Raw genomic sequence first — 7,700 nt, 5'->3', positions numbered from 1 at the left:
GTATGGCGTCTTCAGAGAAAAAAGGCGCGGAACGATTGTCTGCCGTTGCCCTGACGGAGGGAGGGGCAACTGACGACATGGCTTACAGGGTTGGCTTACAGGGAATTAAAATCAACAAAGGGGGTGGCTTTGCGAGAAACTGAATGGCCCCCTCAAGGATAGAACTCAAAACCTCAAGGATAGAACTCAAAACTGGGTTTAGCAGGCTGTTGATTTCACAGAGGGAAGGAGGGAGGGAGGAGAAAATTAATACAAAACAAATCTGGTCTATTTCTTGTTTTGAGCCACTTCATCTATCTTTATACATCTTGCTGGCAGCAGACTGTGCGGTACGACCGCTAGCCGTCATCATCTCCTGGGTGCTCTGCAGAAGACGGTGCAGTATTACGACTAGCTATCATCTTCTGCTGGCTGGAGGTTAAAAGACAGCGCACTGCCGGTAGGACTGAATCGCCACGAGACGAAACAAGGGAAATGACCTGGCTGAGTCACTCCCATGTTTGCCCAGGCGCCCGATTAAAAGAACACCCAGGACTATGTTGATGACAGCTACCAGTCATACTGCACTGTCTGCTGCCAAACGGCAATTAACTGCTGCTGTGTAGCAATGCAGTATCGCGTCTGCCAGCACCCAGGAGACATACGGTGACGGTGAGCTGAGCGGGCTCCATGCTTGCCGTGGTATGGCGTCTGCACGGGTAACCCAGGAAAGAAGGCGCGAAACAATTGTCTGCCCTTGCTTTCACGGCGGGGGTGGGGGGCTGACGATATGTACCCAGAACCACCCGCAACAATGTTTTAGCCCCATCAGGCACTGGGATTTCTACCCAGAATTCAAATGGGCGGTGGAGACTGTAGTTACCCACAGTGCAACACTCCAGAAGTTGACGGTTGCCTCGGTACTGTGGATGCACTCCGCCGACTACATGCACTTAGAGCACTTGTGTGGGGACACACACAATCAACTGTATAAAACCGCTTTCTACAAAACCGACTTCTATAAATTCAACCTAATTTTGTAGTGTAGACATATCCATAGATGTTTCACCTTCCTTTAAGCAGAGAGTGTTGACCAGTGCAGGAAGCAGGATACCGGACTCCAATGTGCCTGATCCAGAATGGAAAATCTTGTGTGCCTCTAAAGTAGGTGCCGAGTAACATGGAAAGTCAGAACAAACACAAGAATGGCTATGGAGCTAACAGGAACCTCCATCCCTGCATTCCCAACACTCCTGAGCTGCACGTCCCAGAATGGCAATACCATAGACATGCCCCATACCTCCAAGTATTGCATTAGCACCATGGGGAAGTCCATGCACAGAGCGTCAATGTGGATTCCAGAGCCCCATGGACTAATAGAGGAGAAAAGATTAAACACACCTCTCCTGCCATTCAGATCCGTGAAGTTAATGGAACTTTTCTGTTGGCGAGTTAGGTTAGACTGAGGGGCTGACAAACATTCCCTCTCTCTTTTACACGTTGATAGGGTCTCAGTGCTGTGGGGACAGGGACTCAGATTTACTCCTGCAGTGGCATCTCGACCTTTGCTCTGGTCCTTAGACCCCGGGGTGGCGAGATTGGAGACGGACAAACAGACTTAATGGCAGTGCCCACGTACCCCCTGCACCTCCGTTTCAGGACGGGATGTGCATACACTACCACAGTAACCTATAAACTGATGGAGAGATTAATCCTGATATGGATTAACGAGGGTGTCAGACCTCAGCTGCCTTGCATTCAGGCTGGGTTCAGGAGGGCACCATCCATGCAAGATCAGATACTCTGTCTGACTCGAGACACAGAAAATACATTTGAGTCAGGAAAGAAAGTTGGTGCTGGCTTTATTGATCCTACGACACTGTCTGGCACATTGAGCTGACTGCCAAGCTGCTGCACGTGCTTTACACTCATAGACTTTAAGGTCAGAAGGGATCATTGTGATCATCTACTCTGACCTCCTGCACCTTGCAGGCCACAGCACCTTACCCATCCACTCCTGAAGTAGATCCCTAACCTCTGGCTGAGCTACTGAAGCCCTCAAATCCTGACACGCTCATCCCACAAATGATTAGTAACGAAACTTCTTCCTGAAAGTCGAGGAGACAGATCAGTCGCTTTAAACGCCTCCACAATGGCCTTCCTCAAGGGTCAGTTTTGTTTCCCCTTTTGTTCAATGAAGGGTTAATGTCTAGCTATTCCACCTGGAAGCAGGCGGGGCACACCCTGACTGTCTCCTAGGAGCAATGCACACATTGCTCTATCCAAGGACAAGGGCTAGATATGAACCCTGAGAACTTGATTGTTTGGACAGCAACTGTGGGAGGTTTTTTTAGCCTGGGCTAATCAGTGTCGTAGCGGGTCGGGAAACCGCGCGACGGGTCCCCCCCGAACCCAGGGCCAAACGGGGGTGTTTCCTACTCAGGCAATCGCTCCTCTGCCTTGGAATCCGTAGACTCTATGAGGGCAGCGACTGCTGGAAGTGCAGGGCTTGATTTGATCATGCAGGAGGACACTGACTTTCAGCTGCCAGGGGAGGTCTGTGCCATACCTACACAGGTGACGGGACCTCTCCCTGCCGGCTTTGTAGGTCTTGTTCTCCCTCGCTCACATGCTGGGAAACAGGGCTTTTTTGTCATTCCAGGGGTTATTGATGCTGATTACACTGGCATTATTAAGGTTCAGGTGTGGACTCATCTTCCACAGTCGCTCCCGCGTGGACGGTCAATTGCACAATTGATTTTAGTCCCCTATCAGGTGCCAGCTGCCGAGGATCGAACTCGGGGTGGAGGAGGCTTTGGATCGACGTTGTCTCACTCGCCGTCTCACAGCGCGTCTTCTCCACTTGTTGCTCTGACAATGTCAGTCCGCCCCTCGAAACCTCAGTTAACACTTCTCTTAAATGATGTTCCTTTTACAGGGCTGGTGGACACTGGAGCTGACGTTACAGTGATTCGTGACCTGGAGTGGCCGGTTAGTTGGCCTACGGTTCCTTCTAAAGAGTTGTGGGGGATTGGGGGTAGCAAACCCGGGCGCCAAAGTTTGTCTTGGGTCACGGTCTCTAAACCAGGAGGCCGTGCCCTTGCTACAATCCGCCCTTTTGTGCTCCCTGTCCACCTCAATATTTGGGGCTGTGATTTACTTACAAAGTTAGACACCACCCTCGATATTAACATCTGATGGCTCTCCCCACCGAGGTGTAGTCACTTATCAGTTGGGTGACCCCCCTCGTTGGCATTCTCGTTTTACACTGCCTCAGCGTTCTGCACAGCGTTCAGAATTGGCTGCTGTTATTTTGGCCTTTCAACTTTTTACTGATTGTCCCTTTAATTTAATTGTGGATACCCATTATGTTTATCAGGTAATTGATCATTTACCCCTTGCCCTCATTACCCCTCAGGTTGATGCAGATCTCCTTCGCCTGTTTTTGTCTTTACAGCGTCTTCTTGCCACTCGTCATTTCCCTTACTTTGTTGCTCATATTCGCAGTCATACCCCTCTGCCTGGGCCACTCACTGAGGGCAATGCACGTGCCGATTGCGCGTTGCGTGGTCAGGTGAATTCCCTTTTTTCTGACCCCATTGAAAGCCATGCCTTTTTTCATCAGTCTGCCTCTGTTTTGGCCCGGCAGTTCCACATTCCTGCTGATCATGCACGTTCTATTGTTCGTTCCTGCCCCCACTGTGCTGCTGCTGCTCCTACTTTTTCTTATGCCGTTAACCCCCGAGGTACCGCAGCAAATCAGCTGTGGCAAATGGATGTTACTCATGTACCACAATTCCGCCCCTATTCATTTTTACATGTTTCCGTTGATACTTATTCAGGCTTCCTTTGGGCAACCCCACAACGTGGGGAAGCCACTAACAAAGTTATTCACCATTTGCTGGCCTGCTTTTCTGTTATGGGTCGCCCTTGCCAAGTTAAAACAGATAATGCCCCAGCCTACTGCTCTGCAGCCCTCTCCACCTTTTGTGCCCGCTGGGACGTCCGTCTTAAACACGGAATCCCTTATAATTCCACGGGCCAAGCCATTGTTGAACGTGCCAATCGCACACTCAAAACCTTGCTAGATAAACAATTAAAACAAGGGGAGCTGCATCTCCGAACCTTAGGAGACATTCAATAACAGATGTATATTCTCTTGTTTACTTTAAATAATTTAACACTGAATGCAGATCAGCAGACCCCTGCGGATCGGCATTTTCACAAATCTGAGGTACTGGAAAGACCGCGTGTCTTTTACCGTCAGCTGCCCGATCCACAGTGGCTGGGCCCAGCACCTCTAATCACTTGGGGTCGGGGATATGCTGCTGTGTCTCTCCCTGCAGGACCGTTGTGGGTTCCAGCCCGGTGCGTGCGACCAGCACTTAAACAACATGGCATGGCACCAGGGGCTGTCGAATCCCATACCAGAGTTTCAGCTGACCTTGGAGGAGACCGCGTTGCCCCCCGAGTCGACAACGGCGGGACGGAAACGGAGGAGGCGTAATGTCCCAAGCCAGCCCGTGACAGGGGGAGCAGTAAAAGCATTGGTCGCCACGGCTCAACGAAAACTGGCAGCAGATCAGCAGCCAGAAACTCCTAAGACTTTGTTTGTGGCGATTCTCGCCCAAATCACTGCTAATTCTGTGATGATTGTGTGCCTTTTGTGCCTGCTATTTTCTGTAGGGGTTGGCTCGGAAGCGCCTCCCCCGTTACAAGCCCGAAGGAGAATAAGATACTGCTCTTTGCTTATGCTAATCTTTTCTCCCAGTATTTTAGCATGGCTAATTGGGGCCCGGCCAACTATACTTTGCCTCGCACGGCTATATCCCTTCACACACCGCACCCAGCCGGGGCTCACAATGTCACCTGTGCGCGTGTAGTTAACTGCACTAGTACAAAGGTGCCATTGGGCTGTCAAAAATTTCTCAATCCCTTTTAAATTGTTCCCATGCTGTTAATGTTTCATATAATTATGGCCATATCATCCTACCATCAGGATGGGTTTTTACTTGTGGTTCATGAACCTTTAATTATATTTCTGCAAATTTAAGTGATGGCACCCTTTGCTGTCTTAGTAGAATGATATTTATATTGCCTTTTGCTGGTTACAATTGTAGTAAAAGAAGTGTACCCCTTTTAGATGATTATATTGCAGATGTTAAGCTTTTGGTTATTTTGTGTTTGTAATTATTGGGCTTATTTTTTGTTGTTGCTGTGTACAATGTATTCCTTCCTTGTTAAGACTTTGTAAAATTTTTGCCCTGGAAAGCTCCCCAGGTTATGTCCTTGTCTGTCTGGGAGTTAAATAGCATGATAAAACAAATTGGCGGCTACCATGAGATGGCCAATTATCAATAAACAAAAAAGGGGAGATGAAGGGTTAATGTCTAGCTATTCCACCTGGAAGCAGGCGGGGCACACCCTGACTGTCTCCTAGGAGCAATGCACACATTGCTCTATCCAAGGACAAGGGCTAGATATGAACCCTGAGAACTTGATTGTTTGGACAGCAACTGTGGGAGGTTTCTTTAGCCTGGGCTCAAGGCCTGAGAACCAGGATTGTAGTAGATAGAGGATGGTAACTAAGCATATGAATCAACGTCATACATTCCTTTGTGTAGCAGTGTGTAATGCTTAGGGGGAGAAATATAATAAAAGGAGAAGGTGGAAGGCAGGGGGGGCAGAACAGCCCATCTCCGCTGACCAGCCTGCTTGCTTGCAAAAAGCTGTGTTCTGTCTCATCACTGAACCGCAACAGTTCAATATATACAACCTTCCTGAAAAGCAAGCCAAGAACTATGTGTCTGCTGATGAGATCTGTATGGCTGACACTGGAAATGATTTCCATAGGATTGAAGGGAATCTCAGCCAAGACATGGATATTTTGACCACATTTTTCCAGCAATGGAGACCAATTCTTAGTGAAACCAAGGAAGTGGCAACCACTTTCCATCTAAACAACCATCTTGCCAATCAATGCATCTTGATCCCTGTACCAGGACGGTTATTGCCATTCCAACCACTTGACACATACTCGATCGTAGCCTGACATATCAGCTGTCACAGTTCAGCGAAACTGCACCTGTATGCCCCTCTGTGGTCCCTCAAGGGCACTCACTCTAGGCTCCTGGCTTCTCAGATGTCACCTCTCTTGAACAGAGACCCATGTCTCTCTCTTTCCTGACTGACTGAGGTTTTTCCAGGCTGCACAGTGCCTGTACTGCAATATCCCCCACAAGCTAGACTGCCTACATCGGTCAGCGTCTGTCTTTGCTTTCTCTTCAGAGGCTATAAAGAAAGTAATTGCTCACAGTTGTAAATTACCACGCAGCTCTTTGTAAGCAAGCACATTTATTATTAAGGTGAAGGCCTTACAGAAAAAAAAACATAATAAAAACAATAAAAGAACTTACACACCTTAAGCTTACCAGAGATCACTCGCCAACTCCAGGGAGGGCTCTGGAAGAAGTCAGTACGCCAAGTCCACCAAGGGCTTTTTATGTGGTTACATATTCATAACAGCTGTAGCTTGGAACAAGCACACAGACTGCACAGATCAGCCTGTATCTTTAAACAACGTGGGCCTTTGATCTCCAACCTTTGGGAACAGGTGATCAGCAGGCAATTGATCTCTCAGGGAGTAGCTTCAGAAAGCTGGGGTTTTGAATAACTAGGGTAGGGGGAGTGGGGAAAAATCTGCATTAACTTCCCCCTAGATATTTCCCAGGAAATCCACTTCATATGGATTGCCCCAAAAGATCATTTTTGTCTTCCACATTCTTCAAATATAGTCTTTTGTCATCCAGGCTCACAGTAATACAGAAACTTTAAGTTTAATACAAGAGACTCCAAAGATACTTAAGCTTAATTCAATGAGGTTTTCCAATGATATTGAGGGAAATTGCCACATCAGTCACATTGGCCTCACCTGGGACACATGAAAATGAAGATTTCTTCACATACCACCTTCATACAAAGCGTATTGGGAACCTCATGGGGAGCAGAGCCTTCAGTCCTCCATACCTCTGTACTGGCCCTGGCCTTTGCCGCATGTGAATACTGCTCTGCGTCTGGGGACACAGCTGCCTCACTCAGCTTGTTGGCTCAGAGTTGAATTTGGCCACTCGTCTTATTAGTAAATGTGGGTGGCATTGTCCACCAACCTCCAGTTTGGACGTGCTAGCACACAGCTCCTCCAGGCCTTGGACGAGATGCCATTACTGTGAAGTCTGCTTGCAGAGCAGTGACAGAGGAAACCAACTTATTACATCGCTGGTTGACTGATGCCCTATTATCAGACAGGAAACAACGCACAGCGCCAAGCTGGCGGTTGGCTCACATTCATGAGAGGAATCCCACTCCTGCCAACTGGCATGTGACATGTGACTGGTCTCTTGACACCACTTTGCTATGGCAGCTCACACACTACTGACAAGAGCACAACTGGGCCTTCACGCCCAGATGGTGAGCACCACGCGGGAGATGCCAGCTGCATTCTTGTAGAGTGGAAGCATGGTGGGAAAGACACAATGTTTGGCTTTAGCTGCAACTTCAAAGTGCTGTCTACACAGTTATTTTTACAGCATGAGTGCAGGGCCCACTTAGTGCAAGTCTGTCAACCTAGATTGAAAGGCTCACTGCCGGGATGCGTAAACATGCACTAAGTAAATTCATGAGTCCATTGCTGCCTTCTTGTCCACTTGATGGTAGATGCTGGA

The 7,700-nt window shown here is 48.4% G+C and overlaps 1 long non-coding RNA gene across 1 annotated transcript; it reads left to right on the top strand.

Annotated features, from left to right (window-relative positions):
- The first annotated feature begins 2,338 nt into the window (after positions 1 to 2,338).
- On the top strand, positions 2,339 to 5,369 carry LOC311533293. The gene is made up of 2 exons (XR_014714545.1): positions 2,339 to 3,553; positions 4,326 to 5,369. It is a non-coding gene; the product is annotated as an uncharacterized lncRNA (long non-coding RNA).
- Positions 5,370 to 7,700: the final 2,331 nt, after the last annotated feature.

The sequence above is a fragment of the Lepidochelys olivacea genome, assembly GCF_965140295.1.
Source record: "Lepidochelys olivacea isolate rLepOli2 genome assembly, chromosome: 19".
Taxonomy (NCBI): Eukaryota; Metazoa; Chordata; order Testudines; family Cheloniidae; genus Lepidochelys; species Lepidochelys olivacea.
This window is presented reverse-complemented; position numbering and strand designations above follow the sequence as displayed.